This window comes from Rhea americana, unplaced genomic scaffold, assembly GCF_003343005.1.
Source record: "Rhea americana isolate MKP2758 unplaced genomic scaffold, rheAme1 scaffold_82, whole genome shotgun sequence".
Taxonomy (NCBI): Eukaryota; Metazoa; Chordata; class Aves; order Rheiformes; family Rheidae; genus Rhea; species Rhea americana.
In genome coordinates this window covers 979,399-992,408 of record NW_028187001.1, presented here as the reverse complement: position 1 = coordinate 992,408, position 13,010 = coordinate 979,399, and positions in this window count along the sequence as shown.

Here is a 13,010-nt window from a genome sequence, read left to right as displayed (position 1 = left end):
TAGCTCAACTTTAAGGGTTTGAGATGCAGCTACATTTTCAGCTTATGAGACACAGTGGTTTTAGGATAAGCCATTCATGCTAGTTTCTGGCCGTTTCATTTTCACAGCCAATATACCAGGAGTCAGGAGAAATGGGCATGTTAGAGTTGGAATACCTAATGGATTCCAGACACCTTTGAATTCCTGTCCCTGCTCCAACAGTGTCAGCCTGCCTGGTTTGATGCTAGTCCCTTAACATCACTGTGACAGTACCCTCTCTGAAACAGAGGACTAATATTACCCATACTTTTTATGATTAATTCAGCACATGTAAGATAAACTGTGCTCCTAGCAGTTCATGAGCCTAGACCAATGCTACAGCCACAAATGAATATAGTATTCAGCCTGTGAAGCAGCCTGTGTTTGCACATATTGAGTGCTCTTTGACAGCAAGAGCTATTGCTCATAAAGTTTCCAGAGGCATGAATGACCTTGTATAGTACAGAATATCATGAATCTCAGAGATTTGAACTCTAAATTCTCGAGAGCTTCTGAAAATCAAATACTATCAAGAAAGCAATGTCTATATTAATTTGATGTCAGCGGATCTCTCTCAATCTTGTCTTTACTGTCAGCTCTGTTTATAAAGTGGCAGTCAAAATACTATCTGCTATTCAAATAGAGTCTCAGCTGTGTGGATTGTCAAAGTTGTATTACAATCAAGGAACTAAGACAATTTATGGGATCTATTTTGGAAGGTGTAATATTGAATTGATTTCCTACTGCAATCATCAGTGAACGCAGTATTTCACTTGCATGGGATTTTAAATTGAAATAATGTATCTTCATTAAGGAAATACAAAGCCTCCCCTCTTGGAAAGGTTTATGTTATGAAGCAGCAGAAGCTGCCCTATATTTATTGCTGATATTAGCTTCCTAACAAAAAATCACCTTGCCTTTGCTGTCTCCTAGATACAGCATTCTTCCTGAAGTTCTTCATGTCAGAGATTCTGAGGGAATATAGTTTTAAAAAATCAGAACAGAAGTTTGGAAGTCCTGATGCTAAGAAATTTTGTYGGAAACTTTACTTAGACTTTCTTGTTCTTATCTCAAAAGTGGCTCAGATTAAAAACATTTAATTTTCATCAACAGTGCTTTGCATTGTAGCAACGCAAGGAAGTATTACTGAGGAAATAGTGGGAGAGAGTATTTCACTTTTTTGCGAATATGCCCTGTCTCATGTGAAGCTAGGGAAGCACTGGGATAGCACTGGGATAACTTGATAGGAGACTATGGAATCTCCTTAGTGATTTTTCAGAACGAGTTTGAAAAACATCAGGTATGAATACAGCTGCTTTTCCCTCAGGTGGGAGAAGGGTTAACCAACCTTACATGGTCTCTGTTCTTCAGAATAGGTGGCATCTTTTCTGGAATTCTGTGATCATTCAGAAACCAGTTATTTAGGTTAAATATGTTTTTTTGGGGAACACATAAATTTTTTCTGTACTGAAATACTTGCTGTTATACCACATCAATATGACTTTCTCCCCAACAATTGCTAGTAGTGTCCACCTTAGTGAAAAGTGTAGCATATCTCTTCATGAATGATCACAGAATATCCTGGCTAAAGGAAAAGTCTTTTTCTGGCCACCATCATTTACTGATTCTAAGCACAGACACTGACTTGTAGCTTAGAATAGAGCTTGGACTATGGATGTTCATTAGCCATAAAGCTGTTGGTCTTGAGCAGAAGTGATTTAAATAGGTTGCTAATGTACAGAATAAAACCAAAATATTTCCTTTTATATTTCTCAATCTGCTGGGCTGCTTTTCAGTTTTTTTATTCATATGTTATGAGTRAGCCAGTGTGGACTCAGAAATGCTGGTGATAGAGACCTCACAGGTGTCAAACCAACCAAGCACTGATTTCAAGCTACCATTCACTACTTAATATGTCCCCATCATTGCTTACTTCAAATCAAAACAAAGTTAAATGGGCTTCGTATCATTCCTGTCTTTATCTTCACTCTAAAATAAGTAATATTCCTATCTATGTTCATTCTACCAAAAGATTCATTTCACATCTCTAACCATCTTATTTGCAAGCATCTTATCACAATTGCCATCAGTTTACACTAACTCATAAAGATGGTTGTGGTAATTTTCTTCTTGCTTCAGCCTCCTTGCTGCCTCAATGCTCTAGTCCTACACTTGCCGCCACAGGTTTCTGCACAGCTTGCAAGTGCCTTTACCTAGATTCTCATCTGCAAGCACACTGACTTACAGGCTACCCCATCAGGAACATGTGACAGTGAAAGCAAATAGACTGACATATTTTGAAAGGGTTTAATAAACAATGACTCTGACCATCAGTAGCAAAAGAAATGTTGCATTCTAGCCCAAACCCTAAAAGATCCCAGTTCTGGTCTCCTGACCAGCCCATTGGTTCGATCTCTTGACAGGAAATCCTGCCTAGTACTTAACTTTTTATAGTAGATGTGTGAATCCCTGATTTTTGATTGGTTTTCTGTCTATCCAAYAAAAAGTAATAGAAAGAAGGGAAAGCTTCTGAAACTTGTGGCCACGCTCTAGGTGCTGAAATCCTGCATGTCTGCCTTGAAATGTTGACTCTTCTCCTTCCCGGGCAGACACAGTCCAAACGGGAGGGCTATCTGCCCACCTGAGTGCTCCCACTTCATGAGACAGGACAAGCATGTGCCACTTAGGATGGTGCTAACTGGGGCTTATATCCCCCTACTCTGTCTTCCGATGGGAAGTGGTCCCTCGTTTTATGATAGAAATTGGTGTTGCACTGCCCACGTGCAAGCTGTTGTGAAGGGAGGGGTGCCCTCTCTCTGTGCTGCTCGCCCTCCATCATTTTTTGCAAACACTGCTGGGCGAGAGGYGCAAAGAGATCGGCTGGCACAGAGGCAGGCTGCTATTGGCATTAAACAGCCCCCTCTAGTACTTACTGGATTGCAAACACTAGTGGTGTGCCCCAGCAGGGCAGTGGGATGAGACTGACTGTTCGGCCTGATACCARTGAAAACCAAACACCTTCACTGACTCTTAGCTGAAAATCTGGCTGGGCTGACGGTTTATGATGTCTTTGTATTCTTTTTTTCTGAAATCAACTTTTTGCACAAAAAAGTTCATTGTGAACAAAAAATCATTGTGTTTTTTTAATATTCTGGAAGAGATGTATAATATGTTAATGTCAAATATAGTTTATTCTACACAGACCTTCTATTTTGATTTGTGTTTCTTGAAAATTCTTATATACTTTTTATCATTTGTGGAAACTCATAATGTGTAGGGAAACAGAAAACTGTGTCAGCTTTGAGAATGAAAAATTTTCAGTTAAAGGTATCAGGAATTGTGGAAGAAAACATCATTTATATGTTCAATTGAGAAAAACATCTAGAAAGGAGGGAGAGAGATGGAACGGCAGAGCATGTCRTTCTACTATTTTCCTTAACAGATCAGCCAAAACAACACAGTAGTCAACAAACCATTGCAACTCAAATATGTATACTTGCTACCAATGCACAAAGCTTCACACGTGTGGAGATTCTCTTTTCAACTCATTTTTCAGTGAAACTAGACTTAAGCACTTATTCACAGCCTTACTTCATGGCAATCGGAATAAAACCATTGTAAATACCAAAAACCACTTCATAGTCAACAGAGCAGTTTTTGTCATTATTCACTTAGTCTGTGATATTATCTTCCACAAGTTTGGGTTACCAGAATCCCAAACACTGTCTCAGCTCACTTTCATTCAAGYACAAGACTGACTTCTGAGAAATATGATAATGTTCTAACTATGAAAAAAATACATTGAATTTTATATTTATAGTAACAAGGGATTTAATGCACTTACTTACAACTTGCACCAAACTGTGAAGTGTTTAAGACCAAGGAATAAGATGAGACTCTCAAACAAGTCTTTGTGGGGAAGACAGGGTTTGGAGCCAGCTTAAAACCGTGTTTCCTTGAAATAGTCTAATGAATGAATACACAAAACTCTCTAGTTTCACCCTTTCCTCCAGATTTAAAGATCTAGTGGAAAAGATTTGGAGACAGAAAGAGAATAAAAATATTCTAGCCTTTAATAGATTTTTAGGCCTGGAGGCCTTGGTGGTTTCATCTGGTCTCCTCTGTAATGCAAGCCACAGAACCTCACCCAGTATTTGCACTAACCAAGGCCATGCTTTGACCTATATCATATATTTTAGAAAAATGTGGTGATAATGCAGGTCTCCTGTATAGCTGGCTTCACAGGGAGCTGCTCTATTGCTGTGTCCACCCCAAGGCTCGGGGAGGAAGCAAGGCTTGGAGGTTTGCTGCTTCTTCCGTGCATTTTTGTTCTTGCATAGGGCCAGGAGCTGCTGCTGCTGTCACCACAACTGCTGCCTGAGGGTGGTGCCTGACCTGCTGTAGGGGAATTTTGCAGCCTTTTGCGCATATGCAGCCATATGTTACCTAGGGCTTATTGACAGTATATTTTTACAGTGGATGAATATCTCCTGCCAGGTTTACCTGCTAGCTATAGAGAATAACATGCCATAACAATGTAGACTTGGGCAGAATGGGAAGGGAGGGAGATTTCCAGAGAAAACTTGTTCTGATATTTATATTCCATTCTAGGAGCCTTTGTGAGTAAAAGGTGGTGGTTTTTTTTTCCTTTTCTTTTTTTTTTTTCCTAGAAAGGGAAGAATTAAAGACTCTACAGGCCTTATTCACTTACTCATTTTTATAATGCCCATGTCACACTCTACCATCTTCACGAACATTAATCCAGATCTTTTTTTTTCCAAGGTAATCAGTAACAACCATTGTGCTTTTTTTCTGAGTTGGTGGTAGGAAACACCCATTATGCTTCGTATTTGAAGAAGTGTATAAACTTACTGGATCCTGGAGAAAAATAGTTTAGAAATGAGCTGGGATGTTAAAAATCTTTGTTCATTGCACTTTTCTTGCATTTGATGCTGACTAAATGCCCATTTCACGTTAGCCACAAGGAAAGGAATGTTATATAGTGACAATGGCCCTGTATTTCCTTTGAGGCAGGTGGAGCAATTCCCACAAGGGTGGTAGCTCTCTGCTATGTCAGGGCTTATTAACAGTGGGAGCATGGCATATTTCCTTCAGATTTTATGAATTAACAGCAAAAAAGATAAACTAACAGCTAGTTATGGCAGCTGGGAGTGAAATTTTAAATGAAGAATAGTAATAGTGTAACATTGGCAGAGGACAGGACACATAAGGGGGGCACAGAATGTGCAGTGACTAAGAAGTTCAGCAGTAAGTAAGTTTAAAAGAACATGTCCACTTTACAGATGGACCGTCACAAATTGCTACTGTTTAAAGATCATCCTCAAAAACGGCATAAACAGAGCAACTAGTGTTCTCTTTTCATGCTGTCTCCACCCTACGTTCATCCTACGTTCATGCTGACATCCATCAGTGGCCGAGAGGCACATCCTTTGTTTATTATTTGTGTCTCATTATCCTATAGAGAGATGCTTGCTTTTAACAGTTTCAGGAGGTTAGTTTCTGCTGCCTGTGGCCTGAGATGTATGTAAAGATACTTTGGTTTTGTCCCAGAAGCTTTGTGCCTTTCATCAGTGAGTAMCTGTTAAAGACCAATCATCCCCAAATATTCAGACTGTCTATTAATTAGTGAATAAGATTATTTTGGTTTGCTACTTGTGCTTTCAATGTCATTACAGATTTGGAGAAAAGTATATATATGTGAAACACARGGTTGTTGAATAATTACACAGTTACTGTGGGACAGATATTTTGGGTCAGGTTTTGTTAAAGCTTCAGTGGAAAGCTTCTTCTAAAGCAATACCAACAAGTAATCTGTCAGCTTGCTCCCAAAAGCAAGTTCCCATGGGCTGTCAGTTTAGATGGGGCAAGAAATTTCACTCTGAGCTTGACACTGGTTTCTTCTTAGCAGTAAGTGGTTTCTACCCCCGAAGGGTTCCCCTTCCACCCACAACAGGCAGCCACTCTTGCAAGGCACTGCAGCTACTCTGCTTGTTTGACACTTATTAACATCTTTGAGCTGAAATGACTCATTCTGTGCAGAAAATTTCCTTGTCTAGTGAGTATCATTGTACATAGATGAGAAATATGTAAGCTTTTCAGATAAGCTTGCAACAGCTTGGGAAGAAATATGTTTTTTGCCACTGGCCATGAAATCACATGTTAGGGATTTTGTTTCTTTTTTGTCTRGCTGTATCTCAGACATATCAGCTAAAAGGCTCATCCTTGAGACATTTTAACAAATAATTCACTTTGTCAGGGTAATTCTCTAACAAAGTTCTTCATCAGAAGAAACAATAAGCTGAGTGAGAAGGTTGCCCCAGATCCTCAGATATCTGCCTGAATGGCATCTGGAAGAGAGGTGACTGGACAATAAAATCAGGRTGCAACATATTTCCATTTTCAAAATGAAGAATGAGATGCCATTTTGTGGTCTCTAGCTGAAGATAACTTAGAGGTCAGACTTGAGGATGATGGCTGCTGGGTGAGCAGGCCCCWCTGAGTGGTCACAGGTATGTGCAGACTGGGAGGCTGCGGGAGCGCGTTGGTCTTCACCAGCCCCYGACACCTCCCTGCACTGTTACAAGGGTAAGAACTGGATGCAAACCTTTCCCTGCCTCTCAACAGAGCAAAGTCAGGTACACGGCCAAAAGGGACACTGGGGGCTGTGTTATTCTTGCTGTGGCAGCAGGAGAAGACCCAGGCCTGATGTGAAGGGTAGCTGCAGGGCATTTGGGATGCAGCCTTGGAGGAGGTTGTCAGGAGTCTACCCTGCATGTGTGGTTTCTCCCACAACYGGTGGAAACAGGGTCGGATAGCCCTGCTCACACACCTTGTTCTCCATACTTCAACTTCTGGTAACCCTTTTACAGTGTATTTGGGTTTCCTGAGGCCGTTTCCTTTCTGCTCCAATGTCAGATATTCGGATAAGCAGCCATATTGGATGGGCTGTTACTCGTGAAAATCTTTGTTTTGTCACTATGCTCTCATTTCTATGAGTGCTGTGAATCAGCATTTGTTAACTGTTTTTTTGGATTTCCGGCCTYGCACAAAACAAAAGCCAAGCTGGTGCTAGGGACCAGCGAACGAAGCACACCAAGACACACTAATGCTATAGATGGATGTTTATTACAGTCCCAGGTAAGCACTTTTATCATGCAAGACAGAGAATAGGGATAGTTCCTGGTCTGAACAGCTAAGCTGTCCAATATCAATTATGTAGATTAGCTGGGACTAAAGACARTTTTGGAAGTAGTTCAGATCCTTTGGGCTTGACTTAGACTTTTTCAAAAGACCTCTTTCTTTCACAGAGCCAAAAGCTCTGTTCCAGGAGCAGTGCAGGAAGATAAGTACGTATACCATCTTAGTAACTTCTTAATAACCTTTACCAAAAGAGAGTGATGACATCTGCTATGCCAGGAGGATACTGAAGGGAACAGAACCAAATGCAAAATGCAAAGACCTTTTCTTTATCTGCCCTTGCTGTCCAAGCACTGGAGCTGGCAGAGTAGCTTTCAGCGGGCCGTTTTTGGCCACCAACACAAGCAACAGTTCAGGATGAGTGTTAAGGGATTCGCTAGCRGCAGGGTGTTGGTAATTTCCCTCATGAGCATCACAGGGAGAAGTGGGGAAAGACAGTCAGGGGAGAGATATTTCTAGAGGTAGCCTCCAAGAAGATTGAGAAACCAGCKTATGAGAGGAGAGAAAAGAGCTTATTGCAATACAGTGTGTCAGACTGCTGAACATTTAACCCCAGAATAACGGGGGAAGAGAAACACATGGAGCAGAGCAGCCCTGTTACTAGATACCTTCATCCCAAGAGCTCTTGTCAGCTTCCCATCTGCCTTTCCAATACCTGTTAGCAGTTCTTGCTGGTGCCTCCTGCCTCCAGGTAGGAAGTGGAAAAAGAGAGCAAGCAGATGGGACATGGAAAAGTTGCTTGGTTTGCTAAGACTGCTGTCATAGGCCTTCAGGCTTGAAGGATGAGGTGTTTGCTGGCAGTCTGCTACCCTACTTTAAGGCTGCACCTTACTGTGAGGATATCCTCTGACTGGGATGTGCCATCATGAACACTGCTTAGCGGGGCAGATGCCGCCAACCTCCGTGGCACTGAATTTGCCTGTTGCACGTTTGGTTTTTCTCATCGATGGCTGTCTGCTAACCTGATTAGTGGGAGTGATGGAAAACTCTTACAACTTTTTATTTAAGAGATGATTTTTTTGACAGAACTAGTGCCTTTGTGAGAATTTTTTTGCTTTTCTCAGAAATGGTTATTTTCTATTAGAAAGTTTGGGAACTAAAAAGATTTGYTGGGAAGCCAAAGAATCTCTAATGTTTTCAAATTAATCATAAGGAAGTTAGAAAGGAGAAGGAGAAGGAAATTGAAATGTGTCTCAATGCTGGGATTTGGATTTCACCTAGAAATCTGATGCTGGACAGAACCACTTTGCAGCTGGCAAAATACTAGAAGGGCCCAGTGTGGGAGTCCTCAGAAAACCCACAGCTGTCAAGTACGAGATTAAAGTTCTTGCTGTAATTACATCTAACATCTGCCTTCTGTGGTGTACTTGTTGCATGAGATCATTTTATAACATTATTATTCTGGCAGTATTGACAAAATGTAATTGCAATCCATAKCACAAGCTGAAAAATCCTGAGAAACCCTTGGAATCGTGATATTTGAAAAACTTCCAAGGTTTAGATTTTTTTTTTTCATTGATTGTGGTATATAGGGTTTAAAGACAGTTTGGAAAACAGTGCCAAGACTTCTTTTCCAGTACACCAAGAAACCTATGCAGGTAAGTACGCTGGCACCTGTTTGACACCAGACAGTGAAAAAGAGAGTGTTACTGTTTTTATCTCAGTGGGGAGGATGCACCTAATCCCTCTTTTGCCACAGATAAAATAGAAGAAGCCTGTGTGTGAACTCTTAGAAATTTTCATTTTAAGTTTGTCTTGCTATCTGGAAAATCTGGGTGCTTCTGTACATCTGCAATGAATAAAAACCTCAGATCTAGACGCTACTAACACTAAAGGGTGTTTGCTACTTCCTTCAGGATTAGTCAGCTTTGATTTAGGCGGTAATTTGTGARATTCTCTTGTTAAGTGCATAACTTTTCCTGAAAACTGCCAACCTACATAAGGGAGATGATAACAATTAGTTGCAGAAGTCTGTTCAATCCCTTAGCCAGGGTGATGGGATATTTGCAACATGAAGTTTCTGTGGGGGTGAGAAAAAGGAAGATATAAACATTACATGTTCAGAATAACTATAAGAAAAGGAAAGCCTCTGGAAAAGAGAATTGATTTGAGGAAAGGAAATTAGAGATATGAGAACTGGACAAGTTTGAGTTTCTTCAAGGAACAACCACTTCACTCTGTGTCTGCTCACATGTTTTATAGCACCTTTCCAAAGAAATCTCAGGTATTTCCAGAAATGACACTGATGATTTAGTACTCCTGAGGGCAAACTCTAACAGATTTATTTGCCCTGATTTAAAACATGGTTGTCCCAGATGTTTGCCTTGCTCATCTGCTGGAAATTGCTGCCTTGAAGGGGCGGCAGTAGAATGTGACATGTACTAGTGTCTCAGGGCTCGAGTTTAGAGGCTGGAGGATTAGTAAAAGAAAATAACTTTTACGGATTTTTGAGCTAGTATAATGGACTGCGCACTAAGGCAGTTGAGGCTTCAATATACAGCCCATACTGCCATCCCTTGCAAGGATGTGGGTAACGTCTGCTGAAAGTGGGGAATGGGGCAGGCAGATAYGGGGAGCAAAAGCTTAGATCACTGAAGCTAAATCTGCCAGAGCTCTCTATTAAAATCCTCTCCTCTGAGAAATACTTACCCCAAAGACTTAGTCTTGCAGTTCAAGCATAGGCCAACATTGGACTTATGCTGGAGGACCTGATTTAGAGGTCGATTTGTGCTGCACGTTGCCATATGTACTTCTTGATGCTTGCTTAGGATTCTGCAATAGCCCCTAGCTCTAGGCAAATCTTGGGCTGGGGACTGCATTTTGCTTATTTAACGATCCTTTCATGTGAAGAAGTGAAGACCTTTCTTCCTAAATTGTTGCATCCAGAGGCTGTGCAGTGTGCAGTAGTGCACAACCAAAGAGTTGAGTCACTTAACTGTGAATTTCAGCCATCCTGTTAAAGTGGGCTTCATTCATATGCATACCTATATCTCAGCTTGTCATCTGAGGTATAAGTTTGTCATAAGAGAATCCCTTTCAACCAGTGAAATGCCTTTATAGGCACTTAGAGGCCCAATTCATATAATCTCAAACAGAGGTCTAAATAGGTCAGATGAATCACCATTTAAATTGTCTATTTCTCTTCATTAACACTAAAGGAAATCTAGGGTTCCTAGCTCAGGCTCTAAAGTTAAATTAAAACATGAACCCCTATTTTGTGTTCAGTTTTCCAAACACTTTCTGTAGTTCTGTGATTTGTATCCTTGTATTATACTTGTCCAAACCTGCAAATAGTAATAAAATCTCTTCTGGGATCAATAACTACATGCTCAWTTTAAAAACTGATTAGCAAGTGGGAGGAGTAGAACGTTTTATTGAATTATTTACAAAAGTTTACCTTTGACGGAAAAAAAATGTGACTAGCTTATAAGATATTATGTAAACAGAATATAATGTTGAATATCATATATTCAACTTTACTATACACTTTTATCCATACAAGATGGTTGCATCYGAGCAAAGACAAAGTGATTTATGTAGCTAGTTCTGTTTTTGTAGAACATAGGTAGCCCAGCAAGGCTATATAGACCCTATCACAATACTCTGATTTTATGGTGTTTTATCTGAGGAGCTACATTTAGCTTGGTGTTTTCATTYGGAGGAAAATGATGCTGAAAGAGGCAAGTTGTCCTAGTTGGTTTTGTTTGCTGGTGTATTTGCCGTACCAGGTCAAAGCCAATGCACTGCCTTTGTATGTATGTCCAAACTGCTGCTTGGCATTGTAAACTTGCCAAGCTCTTGACATAAGTTTTCTAGCTACTTATTACTGTAAAGTGACTTCATATCAGCTTAAGGGTATCTGCAACACAACTCAGAGGAGTATGATTCTTGGTCAATAGAGAAGATGGCTACAGTCTCACAGTCTCAGCTCTGGACATGTCCCATCCATTCAAATGAGATGTAGGAGAGCGTGGGCACACACTAATGTAGTATTTCAGGGCTTGACCTGTCCCTCAGAAGCACCTTAGAGCTCACCCAGCCCAARTGTGAGCACCTGAGAGCAGGGTAGCTGCGTCTGATTGCAAAATGAGCTGTGACTCATGCTTGATTGCTGGTGTAGGCATAACCAATATGGCTTTAATTCTGGAAGAAAATAGTATGGGTCCTACAGCGATGGTCTTGGGAACCTCACATCCTGATTTCTTGGCCACCCATACAGTAGTGGGGAAAACCACAGCAAAGAGAAAGGAATACAGTTTTACAACCACAGAGAAAAGCAGTTCTTTGTTTTTCACTCTGTTATCTGAGTTGTTAATTCTGCCTTGTTACCCAGTGTGCCTCTATGACAAAACTCAGTTGGAAGCTTTAAAACTAGACTGCTTAGAACCATAAATAGTACCAATCTTGTTAATGTATCTGACATGGAAAATTGCTGCAAGGTAAGCAAACAGAAAAGGATTCATTGAGGAGAAGGTGTGCATGTGCTGGAGGGGGCCATGGTGAAACACCACACAGAACACATGGTAAGGGTGGGGAGCCCCAGAAACCTGCTTTTTCCCAAGAAGCAAGAAAAATATTTATGGACCCATATTTTGAAAATAAGGTCTCATTCGTCATAAGGACCACAAAGCTTCACTTCTAGAAAAGCCTAGGAACTGCATCTGTAACATCCAGTTGAAGAGAGAGCATCAGCCTATTTTTCCTTCACTTTGTGGTTAGTTTGTGAATCCAAATAGAGTATCTTTTCCTCTAAAGAGTACAGAGGAAGCTCTTGTTCTGGATGCCTGCTACGATGATCACTTCTAATAAGTCCCTTAATAGATGTTTTTCCTGCCCTCCCACCCTGCCCTCCCATATCTAGTGATGGGAGAGACTTTTTAAATGAAAAAGGTAAAAGATGTATTTGGTTATATATATGTACACATACACACACAAACATATAAGTATTTATATATGTATGTGTATACCAACAGTGTGAAATTAATCCCTGACTTGGGCAAAGCCCCCTGCATCACCTAAATTCTAGTGCACAAAAGATCCTGCACTGGAGAGGATCTTAATTTCCCCTACCTGGGCCTAACCCTGCAAAAACTCTCGTGCAAGATAGTGATGTAGATGAGGTAGAGTTCAGGGAATATAAAGCTCTGTGATTCTAGTGATTGTAGTACTTCTTTCAAGTGGTAGCTTTTTCCCCACTGTGTGCAGATGTAATAACCTCTTCTCATCACTTACCTATTCCCTGAATTTCCCATCTAACAGCTCAAAATAATCTACATCTGGAACTATTCTACAAGCTTTAAGAATACAAGGAAAGGATAAGGTGCATARCTGAAATAAAAGGGTTATGCTGGTTTGGAGGCTTTGAGTATGAAATTGCTTAATTTTATGAAGTTTTTATAGATTTGAATTATCTACCTGTACCTTATTCTTACTTTATACTCCTTCTATCACAGTCATAGTCAGTTGAGTGTCTAACTTTGGCTAGAATTGTTGCTAAATATATTAACATCTGAAGAAATTTTGCTTCTACCAAAGAATGGGATGGCTACATCCCAGGTAGTGGGCCCCTTTTCTCCAGTCTGGTAGCAGACAGGTAGGGTTTTGTGGGGTAAAATATTTCCAGAATGGAACAAAAGTGGAGGGAATTCCTAATAGGAACTGAAGATGTCCTGACTAAGCAAAGGCTTCGGGGCCGGCCGTGGTACAGGAATCTAGTTATGTGCGAATGTACCATGATCCAGAAACGATCCAGAGAGGAAAGCATGCCCAGAGAG